Source organism: Coenobita brevimanus, chromosome 48, assembly GCF_032717465.1.
Source record: "Coenobita brevimanus isolate Jiangsu-jjx chromosome 48, ASM3271746v2, whole genome shotgun sequence".
Lineage (NCBI taxonomy): Eukaryota > Metazoa > Arthropoda > Malacostraca > Decapoda > Coenobitidae > Coenobita > Coenobita brevimanus.
This window is the reverse complement of record NC_137001.1, coordinates 5,013,310-5,032,798: the sequence shown is the minus strand read 5'-3', so window position 1 is coordinate 5,032,798 and position 19,489 is coordinate 5,013,310.

Here is a 19,489-nt window from a genome sequence, read left to right as displayed (position 1 = left end):
TAGGGGCATTTGTCTTCTTAGCGTAATAGGAAAAGTGTACGGTAGGATACTTATTGACAGACTCAGGGAAAGAACAGAGGAATTAGTTGGAGAAGAACAGGGAGGCTTTAGGAAGGGAAGTGGTTGTGTAGATCAGATATTCATTCTTAGATCTTTAGTGGAAAAGTTTCTAGAGAAGGGAAAGAGGTTGTATGCGGCTTTCATGGATTTGGAGAAAGCATATGAAAGGGTGGATAGAGAAGGATTGTGGAAAGTATTAAGAATATATGGTGTAGATGGGAAGATTTTGAATGCCATGAGGAGAATGTATGATGGTGCTAAGGCTGCAGTGCATGCGGATGGTGAACTGAGTGAATTTTTCTTTTTGTTGGCTGGGTTGTGTCATGTCTCCATGGATGTTCAATCTGTACATGGATGGGGTAATAAAATAGGTACGGGGTGGGGCAGTGGATGTTGGAGTGGCAATGGTGAGAGAGGGTAGTGTTTGAAAACTCCCTGTACTGTTGTTTGCAGATGATGCTGTGTTGTTGAGTGAAGACGAAAGGGAGCTGCAAGGCTTGGTGGATGAGTTTGGGAGAGTGTGTAACAAGCGGAATCTAAAGGTGAATGCAGGGAAGAGTAAAGTGATGGTCTTTGAGAGAGGTGAAGTCAGTGAACGTACAGTGAGGTTGGATGGTGAGGAATTGGAAAATGTGAGTACGTTTAAGTACTTGGGTAGTGTGATGAGTAAGGATGGAAGTTTGGAGGGTGAAGTGCTTGAAAGGGTGCAACAAGAAAGAAAGGTTGTTGGTTCCTTGAAAGCAGTGATAAGAAACAGTGAAGTGAGCATCTATCTATCTATCTCTATCTATATACCTAGGCTGCTTCCCCCAAGGAAAGGGAGGTAGCCGAGACAGGACGACTCACTCTCCATTTACTCATCCATTCAAACACATTCATTCGCATCTTAGCCCCAAAGGGGAGAACGGACAGATCCTCACCGCATCACAGTGAGCATGGAAGTGAAAAAGTTACTACATGACAGTACTGTGATACCAACTCTAACGTATAGAAGTGAAGCTTGGATATTGCTGGAAGGACACAAATCAAGAGTGAGAGCAGTGGAAATGAGTTATTTAAGAGAAGCCTGTGGAGTCACATGGAGAGACAGGCTGACAAATGAGGATATAAAGGAGCGTTGTGGTGTGGATGTAATAGGCAGCATTAGGAGGAACACACTGAGGTGGTTTGGCCATGTGGAGAGGATGGAGGGTGAGAGACTTACGAGGAGAGTGTATGTGAGTGAGGTGGAGGGGGGGAGAGGGAGAAGGAGGCCAAGGATGAGATGGAGGGATGGGGTGGTGAGGTATATGAGAGAGGGGTGTGTGAGTTGGGACCAGGGCAGTGAAATGGTGGGGGACAGGGCGACATGGAGGTGATTTGTTTGTGGCCACCCCGTACAGGATTGAGGTGTCTGGCAATAAATAGATAGATCTTTACCTCACCTTACCATACCTAACCTATCCCAATAAGGCTGCTTGGCTAAAGTGGTTAACTGTGGTATTGAAATGAATACCCATACCGAATGGAAATGTAATGTACAGCACTGTACATACACACATACAGTATAGGCAGCCCTCAACATTCGCAGATTCAACTTTTGTGGGCCTCACAGATTCACGGATTGCCCTTCTGTGGAGCCAAGATTCTGTTCAAAGCCGCAAAGTGTAGCAGTGCAGACGCTCGTGGGTCATTTCGCACCAAACCAGGCCTGCACCAAACCACTGCGCTCCTGCGCTCCTCTGTCTCTCCCTCAATCTGTGTCCTGCCACTGTCGGGGTCGCTTCACTGCCTTTATGCTGCCACACCAAACCTCTCGTAATTCTGTTATTGTACCCCAATACTTGTGCTCTCACGTGTTCAAAGGTAACAAGTGCACTGCTGTGCTATTAGATGAGTGAATCAGCAACCGATTGTGAGAGTCTGTGGAAGTCACCAAGTACATATTTATCCTAACTTAGTACAACCATACCCAATCAAAACTTATTTGTTCTTAAACTTTTTATACAGTTGGTCTGTTACTATTTATGATATTTTATGCTGCTTTCAGATCCCAGATATGGTTTACTAGGTACAGTTTGTGCACCCTTGCACACAGGGGGTGATTTGCAGCTGTAGAGGCATTTACAGGAGAGCACACCAAACATTCGCGGAAATTCCACATCCACACGCACTTTATCTGAAGCAGGAAAAGTGCCTTACCAAACCAGTTCTTCTTCCTGATAGTCTGTGACGGTATACATATTTTTCTGATTATTTGTGGGGTGGTACATAAATGTTTATGCAAAATCTGTTTCTCCACTGGTTTTAGCTATGTTCTGCTGTGTCAACTAGTTTGATTTGTTGACTGTAATGGCGGAAGTGACTGTCCTAACCTAAGTGTTAACGAAACCTAACCTAATCTAGCTTAACTGTACCCAATAATTTAATTTAATCTGACCTAACCTAACCTACCTTAACTGTACCTAATAATTTAATTTAATCTAACCTAACCTAACCTCCAGTTGGAAAGCTGGGAAACAAAAACCACCTTTGAGTACGGGCAGTACGACAAACAATCGTAGGTACGGCTTTAGGAAAGTGATGATAAAAACAGTGAGAACTTTTTCAGCAGGAAAAGGTAATTTACCACCCTGAAAACAGTCATAATAATACAGAAAACAAACTGGAGGAATATGAATTGAATTGGTAAGGGCCTTCTACTGGTTCAAGTAAAGCGGAGGCTACGTTTAACTGGATAATTACTACACCACACAAAAATTGACAAGAGCTTAAAAAGTCTTTGAAAAGGAATGAAACATTAAAACCAAAATGATCCAAACAAGCATACAAGGTAATTCTTTAGCAAACAGGCAAGGCAACTCCACCTGTATTATAACAAACTCACAATCTCAAGGTAAGTAATTTTGGTACATATGCAACACAGATGGTTAACTGTTGAATTGTGACTGCATGAGGTGATTGGAAAAAGACAAAATACAGTATTCCTTACTTTGGGTAGTTAAGGAAGCAGCCAGGTCACCCACGGCAATGTTTACCGACGGTCTCTCCAACTGCCTGCACTGTTTACCTACCATCGTTCCAACTGGAAGCGTCAGTGGGTCCCGTGTCAAAGCGATGGCAAACTTGGTACATTTTTACAAATCGCCAATACACCCCCCAGGTTGTGCAGTATCTTTTTCTGGACCTGACCTAACCTAACCTAACCTGCTGCAGCGGAATACTTACCTTAGAGTTATGTATCCCGCTATGCGTTTATGCTGGTAACATCCCTGAACCGCATATTGGCAACTTGTAAAATAATACTGCAAACTTAATAATTGAACCAAACTTAACCTAATCTAACCTCACCCCACTTACGTAAGTTACGTTTACCAGCCAGCTCTCAAATCTAAAAATGCACATCATGAATGTTAAATATGGCCGGCTACTGGCACACGGCGAAATATTTACACTTTCTAAAGCCTCACTTGTAGCTTTTAGAGGCAGGTTTATAAAAATCAGTAGCTGCGGTAATCCAGGTATAATAAGTAACCTGTGAAACATTCAATAGAAAATATGGAATAGCCGCGCCCGTTTGGTAAAGAATTAATGGGATCTGTATACATTTTTAATTTAGCTTATCAGACATGGATAACACAGTAACTTACTGGTGGTATGTATCCTTGAATGACGCTGTGAACACCTTCCACACGATCGCCCTGACGGGGAAATGATCAAGTACACCTCACCACTGATTACACAGGTTCCCTGACAATTTGATCTTGGTGTTGATTGAAGGGCTGGACCCGACGTGTAGTCAGATGTAGCCCTAACGGTGGTTCAGGTGTAGCAGAACTCTTTAATCACAGGCGGCGAAGTTGCCCCGATCTGCGAAGGAAGACACAAACATGGCGTATAACTGAGTGACGTAGGTGCCGATCTAGGCCCACCCCACCAAGAAGGATGGGGAGGGTGAAGTCCAGGATACCAAGGGTTGCAAGGCGCTCCCTCAGGGTGGTGCGGATGGAGTAGAAGCGTGGGCAATGCAGCAGAAAGTGGGCCACAGTTTCCTCTTGATTCACACACCACTGGCAGTAGGGGTCTGGGTGCAGTCGCAGCCGATGCAGATGTGATGCCAGTCCAACATGTCCAATACGCAGGCGGGTGATAGCGACGTCCAGGATCCGGGAGACAGAGCGTACCCAAGGTTGGTCCGATGAGTTGGAGCGATATAAGCCCAGCGCTGTTGTGGGGAGGGAGGCGTACAGATCAGCATTCCATGCCTGACTACACCTCGTGGCTAAGAGGCGACGGTGAGTAAAGGCTGGCAAGGGGTAGGGCTCCACATCAGGAAAAGTCAAGGCCATCCGAGCTGCTGCATCCACCACATCATTGCCCCTGATGCCCACATGGGAGGGAATCCATTGCAGACGTACCTTCCAGCCTCCCTGCAGCAGCTGAGCAAGGTCATCTTGGATTTCATAAACCAGATGACGTATGGAGCAGGGTTTAGAAGAAGCGATGAGATGAAGGGCCGCTCTGCAGTCAGTGTATATGACCACCGGCCGAGGAGAGGAATGAGACATCAAAAAACGCAGGGCCCTCAAGACTGCGAAGAGTTCAGCAGTGACTACATCATGGGCATCCCCTAAGTGCCATGTCTGGCAGATGGAGTAGTCCTCTACGAAGATGGCAGCTGCAGTTGCTGCAGGGGTGGAGGAGCGGGAGCCGTCGGTAAAGATAGCCATGAACCCTAGATAGGTGGAGCCAGCCATCTGCAGGAAAATGCGAGGGCCAGGTGGCCATCCTGTGATTTACAAAAGGGCTCTGGGAGGTCTAAGGACACAGGCGAGGACAGGTCCCTCCACGGGGGCACAGGAGATACTGATCGGACAGGGTGGCGAGCTGGTGGAGGAAGTCCCAGAGTGTGGTAAGCGTGGAGAGCACGCACCAAGAGGGGCCGTCGAGACCTGATGGGCCACGATGGATGAGATGTCGAGACCCCTGCCGTCGTAAAGAGCTCCGGGAGTGGGTGGTCATTGGGCAAGCGCTGGATAGTAAAGTAGCGGCGACAAGTCAACTTCATCCTGGTATGATGGAGGGGGGGAACACCTGCCTCAGCCTGTAGAGACAATGTGGGTGAGGAGCAGAAAGCACCCAGCGCAATCTGGAGAGCGGTCGTCTGAATGGTGTCCAGCCGTTGTAGTTGTGTAGGAGATGCTGAGCCATATACCGAACAGCCATAGTTGATCTTCCCCAAGATGGTGGATCGATAATACGTCAACAAAAGGTCCCTGCTTGCCCCCCAGCGGGATCCAGCAATACTCTTCATGATGTCAAGTCGTTTTGCACAAGATGACCGTAAGTATTCTATGTGACTGCGCCAAGTGAGGATGGGCCCATCCAACCGGAGACCAAGCAGCACATGCTCCCGAACAACAGGGACTGAGGTTGAGTCCAGAGAAATTGCTGGAGATGATGGTAAACGGCATAGAGTGAAGGGCATCACTGCGCTCTTGTCAGCATTGATGGCAAGGCCCCAGTTCCGGGCCCAAGCCAAAAAAGTGGATGCCGCTGACTGCAGAAACTGCTGCGCCTCCACAAAGGAAGGGCTCTGGGACACGATGGTGATGTCATCTGCGTAAACCAGGAGAGTAGCATTACGTATCTGAGGCAGGCTGGACAGCAAGACGTTGAATAAGAGTGGGCTGAGCACAGACCCTTGCGGAACCCCCCGATGAACAGGATGGGGATCCGACAAGGCCCCACCCACCGACACCACAAAGCTGCAGCCAGCAAGATAATTCGACATCCAAGCCAGGGGTGGGCCCAAGACTCCCAGGCACGACAGGCGGTATAGAATGCCATCGTGTGGGGCTGAATCGAAGGCCCCCTTCAGATCTATAAAGAGGGCAAGCATGTAGAGCCGCTGTCTATAGGTGTCATGTACCATGTGTTCCAGTTGACATAGGACGTCCAAAGCTCCCTGGCCCGGCCGGAAACCACACTGAACCCTGGAGAGCAGGCCACGGGACTCCAGCCACCAAGAGAGCCGACGAGCCACCAGTTTTTCTAGCAGCTTCCCCACACAGGACAGAAGAACGATAGGCCGATAAGACGACGCGATGGTGGGGTCTCTGCCTGGCTTTGGGAAAGGCAGCAGCACTGACTCCTTCCATACCTCAGGGAATGTGCCGGTCTGCCAGCTGTTGTTGTAAATTGACAGCAAGTGACTGTGTAGGCTGGGCGGCAGATGAAGGAGGAAGTCATTAGCCACCATGTCAGGGCCAACCGCCCTCCTCGGGTGTAGAGAAGCAACGGCATCCCGGAGTTCAATGGCCGTGAACGGGCAATGGAGGTCACTGGCAGGGGGAGTTGAGATGCCCCTGTGGATGGCAGAAATAAACTCGGGAGCTGTATGTAAAGTTGGTGGAACACCCAGCTGTGACGCAAAGAAGGACGCCAAGAGTTCGGCCTTGGAGAGGTCATCCAGGAGATCCGCTCCATCACGACACAGGGGATATGAATATGTTGTCGGGCCACCCTTCATGGCCTTCAAAAACCTCCAGGTGCGGGAGCATGTGGTGGAAAAGGAGAGGCTGGAACAAAAAGAGGACCATGCCTTCTGCTTGGCTACCTTGATGGTGCGCTTACATACTGCATCCAGGCGTCGGTAACGATCCCCAAGGGCCCGTGTGGGGTAACGACTCCAGGCACACCAGGCCTGGCGGCGGGCTTGCACAGCCGAGGCACAAGCAGCCGACCACCATGGCACCCCTGATCGGCCTATGCTGCGGCGGGCTGACTGACCGAACACCCTATGTCCAGCCTGCACCAGCATCTGTGAAAAATCCTCAGCCGAGAGGCCCCAGTGACCAGGGAAGCTAGCAGACACTGCCTCCTGGAAGGCCGTCCATCTATCGTCATGAAGCTGCCAGCGAGGAAGACTCGCTCGTGATATTCTTGGAGACAATGTCAGGTAGTCACAAAAGACGGGAAGATGGTCACTGCCCATGTACGGTCCCACATGGACCATCGGATGATGGAATACTGCGTCACCCAAACCGAGATCCAGTACAGATGCCTGTCCACTGTGAGGAGCAAACCGGGTATGGAGACCTGGAGGCGTAAGAAGGCTGAACCTGTGAGACTCAAGGAGCACCTGGAAGAGAGAGGAACCTGTGGTATTGGGGGCTCCAGCCCAGGCGGGGTCCCAGTGGTGGTGACGGGCGTTGAAATCCCCCATGATGAAGGCAGGGGCTTGCAACTGGTCAAAGTAGTGGAGGAGCTCCTCTCTGGACACATCCTGGCAGGGGTTGTAACAAAGGAGGGTTGAAGCCCAGCCATCCGTGAGGGCCACCCTGACAGCCAGGACCTCCAATCGTCCCCCAGGATACGAGGTGAGGGCGAGACGCACACTCTGGGTGTCCTCCCGCACTGCCAACAACAGGCCCCCGCCCCTTCCCTGAGGACGGTCACACCTGTATGTCAAAAAAAAACCCAGTTGGAGCCGCAGGTGAGGGTGCAGCCAGGTCTCACATACCCCCACAACACAAGGCTTCGAATCATGTAAGAGTACTTTAAAATCCTGTGACTTCCGAACAAGGGATCTCGCATTCCAAAACATAATGCTGAGATGTTTCAGGCCTGGCATGAATAGGACAAGAGTAGGGACAATACCTTGGGCCAGAGGCGGGAACAGATGTCAAGGAATGGTAGTCCGTGGCGATAAAGTTGCAGGGCCTCAGAGACAAGATCAAAAAAGCCTTGACCAGGTCCTGAGGGAGGAGGGCAGTCCGAGGAGGGTGAACAATTGCTGTAGGTGGGGTCAGATACTCGCACTGGATGGGCACGCACTGAAGGGGCTGTAGGTCGATCACACTGTCGTAGACGTGGGTCAGGAGAGCTAGGCAGGGCAGGAACATCCCCGACATCCTCAGCAAGGACCTCATCCAGTCCAGAAGGAGCACTAGGTGGGGGGTGGTGAGGGGCACGGGGGTGGAGGCGGCCCGGACGTGAAGGACGGGCCTCATGGATTATAACAGCAGCAGGGGAGGCAGGGTTGGTCGACACCTCCACTGACGATACATCCTGGCGGGAACAATCATCACTCAAGTCCTCCAGCACAGCAAAGCGGTTGCGGCCAACAACACTGTCTGCAAAACTCACACCCTTCCTCACCTGAGAGACCTTGGGAGACGACTTGGGCAATGCTGAAGGGGGACGAACCAAGGGCTGGAGAGCACGCAACCGTCTATTGACCTCCTGGGCCGGCGTCACACCCTGGCGGAGTTCTTCATGGATCTTGAAGGCCTTCTGATATACAGGGCAAAGCTTAGACACCACCCTGTGATCTCCACCACACATGTAGCACCTGGGGCTGCGGTCACAGGGCTGCCCCTCACTGGGTCTGAAAGGGTGGTATCCACTGCACATCGAGCACCTGGTCTTGTTGCGGCAAGTGATCCGTGTGTGTCCATACTGAAGGCAGTTATAGCAACGCAACAAAGTAGGAGTATACATACCTACATTGTAGTAGATGTATCCATACAGCACCTTGGATGGGAGAGGGCCCCGATACACAAGGCGCACCCACTGGGAAAACCGAGGAGCATCTGGGGCAGGAAAACGTACAGGGATCCTAGAAGCCTCTAATAAGACAGACGACTCGTTGTCAAAAGGCCGGAGGCCGTCTACCAAATCCTCTATATCAACATCCAGGGAGATTGGCCCAATCTTCCCATAGCTGAGGGCTGCTGCATCACCAGAGGACCGGGCCCTGCGGCACGTGACCTCCCACTCACCGAAGGTAGTCATGGTCTCCATTGGGCTGGTCAGCTTTGCCAGATCACAGTGGCGGAGATGAAGAGATAGGGAAGACCCATCACCCAGTGGTTTAGTACCACCCTCTACACAATACTTGGCAAAGGGGGATGAGTTGATGGCGTCAGACAGCCGCCGGGGATTGTTAAAAATCCTGGACCCCTGCACAGACCTAATGATAAAGCAGGCCAATCCAGACTCACCCGCATCCTGGACACCCATATTGACAGCTGTGGATGGTGTTGGCTCACCCCTACTAGGGACCACTCTGGTAACAGCTGCTGCTGGCACTGACTCACCGGCACCTTCAGCACTCTGTCGTGCAGCCGCATCCTCACCCAGGACAATCTGCGATGCAGCTGTGGGTGGTGACGACACCCTAAGGGACTTGCCAGAGGTCACCTTATCCTCTTCCGGGGCAGCCTCGCCTATGGGGCGCTTTCCCGGTGTCCTGAAAGGGTCTGCCTCCGCTACATCCATGGCCGACACCACAGTATCCATAGAAATGGGCTGTGTCATACTCCACCTCGCAGCAAGAGGAAGCACTAGCTGCCGAGGAAGAGCTATACACTTCACTGACAATCACTCCGGGCACCTAGGAGAGAAGCACGTCTGCTCAGTACAACAGGCAGCACCCAAAAACCCCCTGACAATTTGCCGTCAGACAATTCGCCGTCAAAACATGGACGATTCCCCGTCAGGACAATTCGTACCCTGGACGATTCCCCGTCATTCTATAAATATACTTATTTTTGAATAATTGATACTTTAATAACCAATTTTCAGGGGGATCTATCAAAGTCTATGTTCATTCAATAGCGTAGGCTTTGGATATCATTTATAAGTTCCACTTTTAGCCAATTATTAATGTGTGTTTCTACCTAGCTGTAGTCGACTTTGAATTACATTTTAGCGTCACCCATAGCTGTCTTCATTAATTTTCATTGGTACTATAACATCCTGGGTATATTTTAAAACGACTCTCATTTCAAATGACAAAATCCGATGTTCTGATCGGCCATAGTGGACGCAAACCGTGGGGAAAGATATGGCTGAGTCTCAACAGATGTCACTACATGTGCTGGCGAAGTGACCGAGATTAATTGGACCAACGGATAAATAACCAGTGGGAGAAGGAAGCGGCTCAATTATTTCCACGTTGCATCGGAAGCATTACCTTCTCCTTCGGTGGTGAACGAAAGCCTGTATATATATATATATAATGCTAGGCGAAATAGGCTCGACTTCTCGGTCCTAGAACACCTAGGGGGCCGTTTTCACAGTCGTCCCCAACGCAGTCCCCAATGGCCTACTCGCCTCCGAACACACGTTTTCGATTTCACAGACGCCCCCAACCAGCCTTCCGAGGCCTCTGTTGGGGACGGCATTCGGGACGGCCCGAACAAATTACTGGAACATTCTTGGGGTACCTGCAGTCTCCCCAACAGACGTCCCGAAAGTAAAAAAGTAAAAGAATAATTACATGTAACATAATTTCATTATTATTTCAATATTATATACCCAATGTAATATTTCTGGGATAATATATACCCAATGTAATATTTCTGGGATAAAAAACACACCCGGTACTGAAAAAAATATATGTTTGTTTATTTTTATGAGACTTTCTACTATGTATCGGAATACTAGCCTTTCGCAGACGGGTGGAGGCTGCACAACAAACGGACCCGAAAGAAATATGAGAATGGTAGTCTAACGCATATATTCATGAAAATTCTAATATCTGTTGCCCGATGTAAATGTTGATATAGCTAACACCCCGTTCAGAAAAGAAAATGTTCATGTATTAATAGTATATCCGTTAATAAACCACACCATCACTCAATAGACGTTATACATTAAAATACCCGCCGCCGGACCACCCACCCCACCACCGAGCTGCTACCACACCACCACCCCAGGAGGACACAACGATGGGGCTAGTGACCCAGGTCAAGAGGGTCACCGAGACACTACTGTCCTGAGTCCTTTTTCCCCGCAACTACCCCAACACCAGGTGACTGGAAAAAGGCAACGACCTTGCGGGCGGGACAGCCGTCATCAGAATTGGGGTGGGACTGAACAAGCTTCAGTCCCAGGTAACGCCTTGGTGACGGCCATTGTTACCACCTCAAGGGCAGGAGGCACAAGGGCAGGAGGCACAAGGCTACGGCCAGAAGTGTGCACCAGGGTAAGGAGACCCTTAGCCACTCCAAGGGCAGGAAGCCCAAGGCTATGGCCAGAAGTGTGCACCAGGGTAAGGAGACCCTTAGCCACTCCAAGGGCAGGAAGCCCAAGGCTATGGCCAGAAGTGTGCACCAGGGTGAGGGGACCCTTAGCCACTTCAAGGGCAGGAGGCCCAAGACTACAGCCAGAAGTGTGCACCAGGGTAAGAGGACCCGTAGCCACGGCTTTAGTATACACCGGAGAGAGAGTTGCCTCTGTGCATCCCTCTCCACCTACCAGAGAGGACACGGACTCCGTGAATCCTTCTCTTGCCTTACCCCTGTGGGAGTCCTTCATCACCATCCAAGACTGTTGCCCCGGAGGTGTCACCAGAGTGGTGGCAAGGCCCGAAACCGGACCTACCTCCCACGCCTGGGAAATCTCTGTTCCTTCCAGACACCAGACGGAGACGGTGCCGCAGCCCAACCCTGTCAGTGCCTCTGCCAATAGGCGACCGCAGCCCCAGGACCTCCAGGCCCTACCAGCAGACTCCAGATGAGGGTAACCCAGGTTCCCTCACCCCACGGAGCCAGAGACGACAGGCCCGCCTTCTCCATCTGTTTGGCCCCAGTCCTGAGGGCCACCTCTCAAGTCGAGGCCCCCAGACAGGAGGGCCTCCCTGCACCCCACCAACGAGGCTCCAATACGAGGGCCTCCTCTCAGGTTGAGGCCCCCAGACAGGAGGGCCTCCCTGCACCTCACCGACGGCCAGGACCCGGGCAGTGACTCCCCTGCGGGTAGTGTGTTGCCCCTTACAGGCAGAGTCCCCCTAGGGCCCTCCCCTCACGCCCATACGACAGAGTGCACTCCACCCAGGAAACAAGGGTAAATAAGTGACGCCCCTTGTACTGAGAACAAACCAGGGGAAAGAACAGTGAACAGTGGCTGAGTGAAGACCAATGTAAAGCCAGTGACAGTTATTATTAGTCTATAAGAACTGGATACCCGGCAGAACAGAAAATAATCTAGACCCTCCGTAAGAGAACTTATAGTAATTGTGCGAGTCCCCAAGTAAAAGAACTTTCAGTAACTGTCAATGGAGACTGGGGTGCGCGGGCAAGTTGAAAGTCTGTGTGAAAGTGCCGCCGCGACTAAGTGACTACATCAAGTGTCGCGATCCGTACGCTGTCTTATTTATAGTAGTATTCCCCTTGCTTGCAACTAAATATATATTCTGCCTAAAGATGAAATACCGGTATCAATACATATAGTTCATGACATTAATATACATGCATTATATCGTGTGTTAAATGTGACTATGCATTGTGGTGTCAAAGGCTAACTCTGTGTCTCTGTCCCCTGTATATCATATATTACTCTGTGTTGTATTGTAACGGTGTAGAATTAAGGCAATAGATGTGTTAAGGTATACTACCTGGTTTTTATGTCCTGTTCCTTTCTGGGTGCTTTACTTCCGGTCTAGAAAGAGGACCCCGCTTCAGTCGCTAGTGCTTTTAGGACGAGAAGTCGACCTAAAAACACTCAGCATAACATACATATTACTTCATGGTTAGTTTTACTTGAGCCTTTTTTTACAGTACTTAACTTTCATCAGCATTCAGCTTAATTCCGATTTCAAGTAGGAGTGTGGTGAGGTTGCCGTTAGTTAGCTCTTCAATCGAATGACGTTTCCTGTTCGTTATTTTTGCTGCATTCTTGCGATTATCTTCACTCCTGAATATATTAGTAAGAATTGTGGGAAGTGGATGTTCCAGCCATGTTATTCATCACATTCATTACATTCCAATTTCTAAATATTCTTTACATGTGGAAAGTGTTTTCGCCACCCAGAGCTACCAATCCTACCGCATCAACACTGGCAGGCCGCAGACGTCCCCACGTTAGTAAGCTCCTGAAAGCCATTCGGAGCGACTGTGAAATCCAAAGGTGCTTTTGGTTCAGGCCCGACACACGTTCCAGCCCAGAAGGTTAGGGACGACTGTGAAAATGGCCCCTAACGTGTAGCGGGGTCCTCTTTCGAGACCGGGGCTCAGTGCAATAAAGAGAGGCAGGACACAAAAACTTCAGGCAATAACCTTAACACGTATATTACCACAGTCAGACACAAGACAAAGTCAGCAGATATTACAACACAATATGTACCAAAGAAATAAAACTAAAATGCTCGCTGTCGGACCTCCCACCTCACCACCCCCCACCCCACCACCGGGCCGCCACCACACCACCACCCCAGGAGGACAGAATGGTGGGGTTAGTGACCCCAATCAAGAGGGTCACCAGGACACTACGGTCCTGGGCCCTTGTTCCCCGCAACTGCCCCAACACCAGGTGACCGGGGAAAGGCAACCACCTTGTGGGCGGGACAACCGTCGTCAGAAAAGGGGTGGGACTGAACTAGCTTCAGTCCCAAGTAACAGCGTATTGACGGCAATTGTTACACCCTCTAGGGCAGGAGGCCCAAGGCTACGGCCTAATAAAGTGTACAAGGGTAAGGGTACCCAAGGCTCCAGCCTTAGTACACCCCAGAGAGAGAGTTGCCCCAGTGCATCCCTCTCCTGCTGTTCTCTCCTACAGGAGCAACACCGTGCCGATGGTCCCTATACGTGGCGGGGAAGGAGTGGCCCCATACGCCCTTCAGTTGCTTCTGGTCAGAAAGATCAGCTCCCGGCTATGGCCAGAGTATGTACCAGGGTAAAGAACCCATGCTATCGTACGTGTAGCTTTTCCCTACTACGGGAGCAACACCGCGTCGACGGTCCCTATACGTGGCGGGGAAGGAGCGGCCCCGTACACCCTTCAGTTGCTCCCTGTAAGACGGGTAGGCATCCGGCTCCGGCCGTGGCACGTACCAGGGTAGAGAAGCCCCTGAAGATAGCCTCAGTACGTACTGGAGAGAGTGTGGCCTCTGTGTCCCTTACTCCGGCTTGTCCCCTACTATGGGAGCAACACCACGCCAACGGTCCCTATACGTGGTGGGGAAGGAGCGGCCCCGTACGCCCTTCAGTTGCTCCTTGTACGACGGGTAAGCTCACGGCCACAGCCAACGTACGTACCAGGGTAAGGCGACCCAAGGCTCCGGCCTCAGGACGTACCGGAGAGGACACGGGCTACGTGAGTCCTTCTCCAGCCTCTTCCTCCTGTGGGAGCCCTTTGTCACCACCCGGGAATATAGCCCCGGAGGTGTCACTAGAGTGGTGGCAAGGCCCGATATAGGACCTACCTCCCACGCCTGGGAGATCCTTGTTCCTCCCCGAGTCCCGACGGAGAAGCTGCCACAGCCCAGCCCTGTCAGCGCCTCTCCCCCTAGGCGCCCGCAGTCCCAGGACCCCCAGGCCAGACCCACCGGCTCCCGACGAAGGCGATCCAGGCTCCCTCACTCCACGGAGCCAGAGACGACAGGCCCGACTGCTCCAGTTGTTCGGCCCCAGTCCCGAGGGCCACCTCTCAGGTCGAGGCTCCCAGACAGGAGGGCCTCCCTGCACCACACCGACGAGGCCCCAACTCGAGGGCCACCTCTCAGGTTGAGGCCCCCAGATGGAAGGACCTCCCTGCACCCCACCAACGAGTGTGACCCGGGCAGTGATTCCCCTGCGGGTAATCCCTTGCCCTCTGCAGGCCGGGTCCCTCTAGGGCTCTACCCTCACGCCCTTGTCACGGAGTGAACATTACCCAGGAGATACAGGTAAATAGTGATGCCCCTTGTGCCGAGAACAAATCAGGGGAAATAACAGTGAACACTGACTAAGTGAAGACCAGTGTGAAACTAGCAACAGTTACCATTAGTCCAATAGAACTCAGTGCCGGCAGGACAGAGAATGAACCTTAGAGTAATTATACGAGTCCCCCCAATAAAAGAACTTTCTGTGAAAGCATAAGACTAGGGTGTGCGGGCAGATTAAGAGCCTGTGTGTGAGTGTCGCCGTGACCAGGTGACTGTGTCAAGTGTCGCTATCCGCACCCTGTCTTATTTATAGTAGTATTTCCCCTACAGACTTCCAATCTTGTTTATCCCCTTTGTGATCAGTTCAGTGTATATCTTGCCTAAAAGTGACACATAGACAATACCATACATAATTCAAGACATCCCTGTATGAGCATTGTATTGTGTACTGAGTGTGACTATGTCTTGTGGTGCTGAAGGTTATCTTTGTGTCCCTGTTCCCCTGTATGTCAAATATCACTCTGTGTTGTATTGTTACGGTTAGAATTAAGGTAACAGATGTGTTAAGGTGTACTGCCTGGTTTTTATGTCCTGTTCCTTTGTTGGTGCTTTACTTCCGGTCTAGAAAGAGGACCCCGCTTCAGTCGCTAGTGTTTTTAAGACGAGAAGTCGCCTTAAAAACACCAGCATAACAAAAACCTTAACTAGGATATAAGTATCTCGCAGGATACTGGCTTAACTGATACTGATGCCAACACAATTAAGTCTAGTGTATTAAGTGTACAGTGCATATGGGCACGCATGCGGCGCGGGGAGTGAGTCTCACAGAGGGGGGGGGGGCGAGGGGAGTGACTTGCGGCGGGTCAGAACAGAGTTGTGGTAATACTGGGGATGGGCAAGTATTAGTAATTTGAATTAAATATTTTCCGATAGCAAAGGGGCTTTGGCAATTGATTCTATTTCTTGTTCCGCTCACACTAAATATTGAGAAGGGGAAGTGACATAGAGAATTCACGGGTAATACGAGTGGGGGAATATTATTAACACTTTCTCTATTATTTCCTTAGAGCCGATGGTATTAGGAGTGTCTTATTACAGAGGAATCTTCAGGAGGCACAGTCTTACTAGTTTCCTACGAAGGGCGTCACTCGTGAGTCTGATTCTTCAGATCGTGGTTTATACACTCGTCCTTTACTTCTTCACTGTGATCTTACTTGCCCCGATATTCACCATATTAAGTCACTGTATTTTGTTACACTAGGTTCGGGCAAAGTCACACTTAACCTAAATCACTTTCACTATTTCTGGGGCATCACCACACTGATCATGAGTCACTCATCGTGGGGGGGTGGGGGAGAAACACGCTGACGTCAATTCTGCCGGGATAGGGGCACCGCCAAGGGGAGGCGTGCCGAGAGGGCACGGGACAACTCGTGGGGCGTCCTCTCGCGTCCAGGGCTACAGGTGGCGAAGGGGCCCGCAGTCTCCGGGCTGGGCTCAGGGGTGTGGCCCTCAGGACTGGGGCCGAACAGCTCCAGAAACCTCTGGTTTAGGTCTCGGCTGGAGGTGGGAGTCTTACTCCATCTTGGAGGCGTAGGGAGATCACGCCCAGGTGTCCAGGGGAGGGTCTGGAGAGGCTGAGGACTGTGATCCCCAAAGTCTAGGGGCTCCGACAGGGAAGGACTGTGGCACTGGCCTACACTGGGGTCCATCAGGTGAGTCTTCTCCAGAGCCAGGCATAGGGAGTGGAGGCCAGGGTAGGCTGTGAGGCCTGGCTGGGATGCTCTGGTCCGGGAGATCTGTGCTCTTGTCTCCTGCTGGGGCGGTGACTCACTCAATGCCTCCTTTTGTCCGTGGGGCCCGGCAATTGGCCGTGGCTGCCCAGGGGCACAACTATCCAGTGCCAGGGCCCGGCAGTTGGCCGTGGCCTGAGTGGGGAAGGCAGCACACCTCTGTACACCTTCGGAGCGGCAGTAGGCCGTCTGACGAAGGCGAGAGCTGCAGTAGGCCGTCTCCTGCTTCAGGAGGGAGGAGGGGCAATTGGTCGTCTTGGGGGCAACGTCTTCGGAGCGGCAATTGGCCGTCTGACGAAGGCAGGAGCGGCAGTAGGCCGTCTCCTTCTGCAGGAGGGAGGAGCGGCAGTAGGCTGTCTCGAGGGTACCACCTTCGGAGCGGCAATTGGCCGTCTGACGAAGATGGGAGCGGCAGTAGGCCGTCTCCTGAGGGGCACCTTCTTAGAGGCAATTGGCCGTCTGGTGAGGGCAGGAGTAGCAGTAGGCCGTCTCCTGAGGGGTGTTGTCTGGAGTTATGAGAGCAACTCCACCCCTAGCTGATTCAGCAGTCTCACTCCCTGAAGGTAGTGTCCTTCTCCTGCAATGGTGACGGCGCAACGGCTGAGTGACATAGGGGCGCTCGGCCCAGGCTGACATATGTCATTGTTGCGTTGTATCCCATCGTCTAGTGGCAGCTACTCCGTGGGGTCTGGGTGGGGGTGTCGGTATGCTCCCGGGGACACTGGGCTGTATACCACTTGCCTCGTTGTCGGGGGCACTATGGTATTCCTCACCTGTTTCCTTCTCGGGGGCACTACATTGTAAGTCATGGATTTTAATATATATATATATATTATATATATATATATATATATATATATATATATATATATATATATATATATGGCAGCCTCTGTCAGAGATCTATCTTTCTATCTACTGCTAGACGCCATAATCCCATAATGGGTGGCCATTTAACTTTGAGTTATTTGTTTTACGGGGAGGGGCACTAACTCTCCACCAACTCACTTGTTGACACGTAGGGAGCACGTATGGTTTGGTTATATGGTTACCACCCACCGTTGTAAATGGTTTCCTGGCTTGAAGCAGACATATTTTTGTACTAGACACTTCAAAGTCAGTGTTAGCATTAAGTATATTAAAAACAAATTAATGTTCTTATTATATTCGTGTGATTGCAAATTCGTATACCATAACCCAAGATTATCTTTGGAATAAGACCAACTACTCCCCGTTGTCCCCAGTTAATCCTGCCCAAAAGAAGGACCCTAGTGGAAATACACCGCAGAGGCCTTTTGGGGTTATCTTCGTTTAGTTTCTTGCTTGGCTGGTGGCCTACTTGTAAACACTTGTTCATTGTTTGTGCTACTCTGTTTACGATATTATATATATATATATATATATATATATATGGTAAAATGCGTGACTTACAGAACAGTGCCCCCGAAATATATCATATTGCCCCCGACAACGGGGCAAGCAAGATACAGCCCAGTATGCCCGGGAACGTGCCGACACCCCCACACGGACCCCACGGGGTAGCCGCCACCAGTCGGAACAACTCCCGGCAACAGCGACATATGTCAGCCCGGGCTGTGTGCCCCTATGTCACGCAGCCACCACGCCATCGCCGTCGTAGGAGAAGGACACTACCTTCACGGAGTGGGATTGTTGAACCAGCTAGGAGTGGAGTTGTTCTAGACACTCCAGGTGGCGCCCCTCCTCGTGAGATGGCCTATTGTCACTTCGAAAGTGTTCCGGTAGAGACGGCCTATTGTTGCTCTCGCCCTCGTGAGACGGCCTATTGTCGCTCCGAAAGTGTCCCGGTAGAGACGACCTATTGTCACTCCCGCTCTCGTGAGATGGCTTATTGTGACTCTGCAAGTGTTCCGGTAGAGATGGTCTATTGTCGCTCCCCTCCTCGTGAGACGGCCTATTGTCGCTCCGAAAGTGTCCCGGTAGAGATGACCTATTGTCGCTCCCGCTCTCGTGAGACGGCCTATTGTCGCTCCAAAAGTGTTCCGGTAGAGATGGCCTATTGTCGCTCCCCTCCTCGTGAGACGGCCTATTGTCGCTCCGAAAGTGTCCCTGTAGAGACGACTTATTGTCGCTCCCACTCTCGTGAGACGGCCTATTGTCGCTCCCCTCCTCGTGAGACGGCCTATTGTCGCTCCGAAAGTGTCCCGGTAGAGACGACCTATTGTCGCTCCCACTGTCATGAGACGGCCTATTGTCGCTCCAAAAATGTTCCTGTAGAGACGGCCTATTGTTGCTCCCCTCCTCGTGAGACGGCTTATTGTCGCTCCGAAAGTGTACTCCAAAGGTGCCCTGGTAGAGACGGCCTATTTTCGCTCCCGCCCTCGTGAGACGGCCCACTGTCGCTCTGAAGGTGCACAGAAGGACACAAGGAGCGAGACATCACCCTGACAGGAGACAAGAGCCCAGGCCTCCCATCCCAGAGTGGCCAAGACAGGCCTCACAGCCTCCCCTGGCCTCCGCTCCCTATGTCTGGCTCTAGAGCAGACGCACCTGATCGGCCCCAGTGTAAGTCGATGCCACAGCCCTCCCCTGTCGGCGCCCCTAGATGCTGGAGACCGCAGTCCGCAGTCTCCCGATTCTCCCCAGGACACCCGGGCGCGATCTCCACACGCCCCTATGACGACCTAAGGCTCCCACCTCCGGCCGAGACTTACACCAGAGGTTCCTGGAGCAATTCGGCCCCAGTCCCGAGGCCCATACTCCTGAGCCCAGTCCGGAAGCCACGGGTAGCCCAGGACGCGAGAGGACGCCCTTACGAGTTGTCCCGTGCCCTCTTGGTACCCCTCCCCTTGACGGTGCCCCTAGCCCGGCAGGATTGCCGATGGCGTGTTCCCACCTATCCCCATGATGATTATGTGTGATGCTACAGTGCAAGTGATTTAGGTTAAGTGTGACTTCGCCTAGTATAGTACTGTGCAGTGACTCAATAGAGTGAATATTGGGGCAAGTAAGACCACAGTGAGAG